Source organism: Euphorbia lathyris, chromosome 4 (genome assembly GCF_963576675.1).
Source record: "Euphorbia lathyris chromosome 4, ddEupLath1.1, whole genome shotgun sequence".
Lineage (NCBI taxonomy): Eukaryota > Viridiplantae > Streptophyta > Magnoliopsida > Malpighiales > Euphorbiaceae > Euphorbia > Euphorbia lathyris.
The window spans coordinates 18736889-18741908 of NC_088913.1; the positions used below are offsets into that span (position 1 = coordinate 18736889).

Consider the following 5020-nt stretch of genomic DNA (forward strand, 5'->3'; position numbering starts at 1 on the left):
TTTGGCTTGATTTTGTCACAGGGCCATTCTTCGAGGTCTCTACATTCTCATTTAAGCAACGTAGGGGGATGTCACGGGGATTACGCAGCCATTTCTCTGCTCCACCATCTGAGGACTGCCTAGAGGGTGCCTTCAGCCAGGTGCCCCATTCTCTAACCAAGCTTGCTTTGTCAGTACTATCACAGAAGGAACACGAGTGCTCAGTATGGTCTAAACGCCCACACAGATAGCATAGGTTAGCCAGCCGCTCATACTTGAACTGAACCACAGTACCTCCACCTACAGTCGTTTTTATCTTCTTCCATCTCTTGAGCGGGATACGGATATCAATCCGAACTTTCAGCCTCATGTAGGAATTCCACACACCTGCATTGTTTTTGCTGTCATAGTCAATATATTCGCCCACAAAGTTACCAATCATCTTCCCAACGCGCTCGGATAAGAATCCAGCGGGTAAGTCGTAGAATCTTACCCATAAAGTAGTGAAAAACAGGGGGATCTGAGACGGTATGGAGCAGCACTAGATGCGTTGGAGCAGCAAGAGCCTATTGTCATACGACCACGGCCCACCATCGAGCACCTTGCGTAGGTCGTCCTCAGAATAGAATTGGAATAGGATTCTCGATTCATCTGTCTCCTTGATACTGATACCTTTCTCCGGATGCCACAAAATTGCCATACGACGGCGCATACTCTGGAAATTAATTGGGTGCTCCGAGATGAATCGGCCAACAAGGCTGAGTTCAATCAGATCCAATCGTGATTCCTGGTCTGGGGATTCCAGGGCGAACTCTTCCTCTTCCTCATCGTGCAAGGAGAGGTCGGCTAGAGAGTGATTCATGTCTGCCATTAGGTAGGGTGAGGAGGCTCTCGACAGGGGAGAGGAGGGATATGTAAACCTCGATGAGGAGGGATGGCGGCTGTGCTCTCGACCTAGGAGAGAAGATCACGTTATCTGTGCTTATATATTCAACTCTTAATTAAATAAAATAGCATCAAAATTTTAATTAAGAGCCCAAGTGATAGATAACCAATTTCAAATGAAATTATCTCAATCATAATAACGCATAGCGAAGATTTGAAAATGATTAACATTAACAATAATGATTAATATTAACAATACAAGTTATATTAGAAGAGAAATCGTAGAACTATTTATTAAAGTGTAAATTATCCTCTAATAAAGAGTAGAAGATAATTTCTACGTGGAGAAACCCGCAATGAGCAAATAACTTGCTATATTTTGTAGAAGAATAAGATAATTCTGGCTTGCTGAATGGTCAGGAAAAGCTCTCTTGATCGCAACACTGCACAAAAACACTAAATAGAAGTGTTCGAGGTTAATAATAGAAATTCTACGATTGTATCTTAACTATTAATTTAAATTTTTAGTTTAACAATTTTATGATATGGTATCAAGTCTTCTTAGACTGTAACGTTCAAATCATGACAACCTCATTAATATTTATGTTTGAGGTGTGTCACTGAGCATTTAGTTCAACTAGTCGAAAGGGCTATGAAATTATGTTATATTTTTTTTTCAAAAATAATAAATAATTCGATAAATTTTGTAGTTTAATTAGGCCAATATGTTGCACGGTATATATAATACTTCATTTTTATTTTAGTTTTTAATTAAAAAATATTAATTTTTAGATTGTGCATTTTATTTTTAATTTTATATTTAATAGGGATGGATAAATCCAAGTCGTTATAATTTAGATTAAAATCTAAAATAAAGAAAATCCATTACAAAATTAACTAAATTTGATCTGAAAATAGGTATTTGGTTATAATTTATACTAACATTGATAAAAAAAAATAATGATGTAATTAAATTTATCCAATTCATCATTTCATTATTTTTAAAATAGATATTTTTATTTTAAATTTAATATTAGTATAATATAATTAGACATGAAATGGTTCCGCCTGGTTGTTCCGCACTAGTCTAATTCCATTCTGTAAGGGGTTCTTTCGTTAGTTTCGTCTGGCAATTATCGTGTTCGAGTCGTGTTTGTGTCGTGCCATTTGGTTTGTGTTGAAAACAATAAACTCAAACCCAACCCAAAATTTTTCGTGTCACAATCTTTTTAACCTGTTCGGGTTAGTGTTAATTTCGTGTCGTGTTTTCATATTACATGTAATTTTGTTATTCATATATATTAATGATAACTTTTAAAAATATAAGAAGATACGGTACTATTTTTAAATAATTTATATCAATTTTATATTAGTATGTTAACACTAACTATCGAAAAGTATGCTAATATCATATTAAGGGGTCATGTGATGTGTTTATAAAAATTTAGGAGGTTGGAATCATGCCTACAAGTAATAATTATAATTTTATTATGTTTTTAAGATAAAAAAATAATTTTATTATCTTTATTAATAAAGTGACATATAAAAATATGAGAAAATATAACAATAATTTTAAATATTCGTGTCGTTTTCGGGTTAGCATATATCAATCCTAACCCAATCCAAAAATTTACATGTTAGTTTCGTGTCAACTCAAAAATGACACATTACCTATTAAGTTAAACTCAAACACTAAAACTATATGTCGATTTCGTGTTGTGTAATCTGATCGTGTGTAGTTTTGCCACCTCTAAATATAATGTTAAATGACTTTTTTTTTGTCATCAAATAAAATTTAGAAGTTATTGTGGGGGTTAGCTTTCCTAAACTAATCTCAGGTTAATTTGTTGTGGTGTTTATTTTGTCTTTACTTTCTTTTCCCTACCAACAAAATTACCAACATTTATCATTCTATATATGACCTACAGGCCAATTTATCAACGTTAGGGGTAAATTTGCTCTTGACTACAAATATTAGGGGTAAATTTGCACCATTTTAGATGTTAGGGGTAAAATTGCTCCTGACCCAAAATGTTAGGGATATTTGATGCGTAACAACCCCGAGAATCTCGAAAATGAATGATTACGAGTCGGAAACATTAAAATTTACGTTTTTTATCAAAAAAATCATGAAAATAATGCATGACAATTGAACGAATTTGCATTTTTCGTCACCAAAAATTGAACAATTTTGCATTTTTTGTCTAAAATTTTTTACGTAGAGTTTTGCCCCCCGCTCCCTCAAATCCTGGATTCGCCACTGGTGCAGTATACTTCTTCAACATCCAAAATGAGTGTTAATGCTTCAGGTACAGACGACTCTTCGGTGCCACAAAACCAATCTGAAGAAGATATTGAAATGTACATCTCAACCCTCCCTCAACAACCAAGCTGGCGTCCTTCACTAAATCTATACAAATACCCAATGATATTCTGCTCTGTAGCATTCCAAAATCAGGCACTACTTGGCTTAAATCCCTTTCTGTTGCCATTTCAACTAGATCTAAGTTTCCTGGCAGTGATCCAAATTCCTCCATAATCCTTTACTCACTAAGCTGCCACATGATATCGTGCCTATTCATGAATTGCTTTATGCCCTAGGCCACGAAAGGGACATTCAAAATCCGTTAATTTCGACACATATTCCTTTCCATTCCTTGCCCAAATCCATTCTCAATTCCAGCACTAGAATCATTTTTCTGTGTAGGAATCCCAAGGATGTTCTTGTTTCCCTGTCGCATTTCACGTCTGATAAGAGGCAATATATTACATTGGAGGAGGCGTATGAAAAATTCTGCAATGGCGTTTCAGCTTATGGACCGTATTGGGATAATGTGTTAGGATATTGGAAAGCAAGCTTGGAATTTCCTGACAGAGTATTGTTTCTGCAATATGAAGACCTGAAGAACGATACTTGCTTTTATGTGAAGAAAATGGCTGATTTCATGGGATGTCCTTTCTCTGTTGATGAAGAGAAACAAGGTATAGTGGAGAAGATTGTTAAGCTGTGCAGTTTTGAGAGTTTGAGCAATTTAGATGTGAATAAGAGCAAAAACACTACCAAATATATGCCTATCAAAGTTGAAAACAATTTATTCTTTAGGAAAGGTGAAATAGGTGACTGGAAGAACTATCTAACAGTTGAAATGGCACAAAGGTTAGACCAAATCACCCAGGATAAGTTTAGTGGTTCTGGATTAAATGTCTGAAGAATCCCAAGTCACAGAAATTTAAATACCACCTATGGGTTTCCATTTGCTAAGTTTAAACCCTTATTATCTATTCAAGTTATATGTGTGGATGTTTTTATGTTTTCCTCTTATTTAATTTTAAAGTTTATAATTTTGGGTTCAATAATAAATAAACTTGGTTGGTGGTTATTGTTCATAAAATTTCAAACTCGTTCATTACCATACAATTCAATTTTTTTTTTTTTTAAATTTCTATATATATATATATATATATATATAGCTTGTGCCAGATCAGCCATACTCAGGTTTTAAGGACAATGATCAAGCCCAACCAGACAATGATCGAGTCTAAGTCGGGCTCAAGTGCGGAACTACCCTACCTACCATATAAAATGCATGTGCAAACCATTTTTAGAGAACGGATATAAACAAGTGGCGTATACCATAAAAGGATATATGACCATGACAATGGTTTTTGGGTAAATTATACTAGACCCAAGCAACACACGACACAAACACGACACGTTTTTTTAGTGTTAATGTTTATGGTTTTATGACACGACACGTTAATTTCCGTGTCGTATTCGTGTCAATCCGAAAACACGAAACTGACCCGAAATTTAATTACAAATATACCCTTATGATTTTAGGGTTTAGAAATGTAAAGGTATTTAATAGGAAAATCCTTTTTCTAAAAATTTGAAACATATTTCAGATTGTTTATAATAATTATCTTAACTTATTAGGTTTTAATTTTTCAAATTATGAATTTGAAATAAAATTCAAAATATTTGGAATGACAGGTCGGGTCGTGTTAGACGGGTCGTGTTAGACAGGTCGTGTTAAGCATGTTAGGTCGTGTTAGCAGGTCAGATCGTGTCAATTTAATTGGTTGTGTAAAAAATTCGTGTCGTGTCGTGTTTACCGTGTCAAGAGCAGGTCGTGTTCGTGTTTTGATTTTATGA

The 5020-nt window shown here is 34.5% G+C and overlaps 1 pseudogene; it reads left to right on the top strand.

Moving 5' to 3' along the window:
- The first annotated feature begins 3164 nt into the window (after nucleotides 1-3164).
- LOC136227079 (flavonol 4'-sulfotransferase-like) lies at nucleotides 3165-4073 on the top strand (annotated as a pseudogene).
- Nucleotides 4074-5020: the final 947 nt, after the last annotated feature.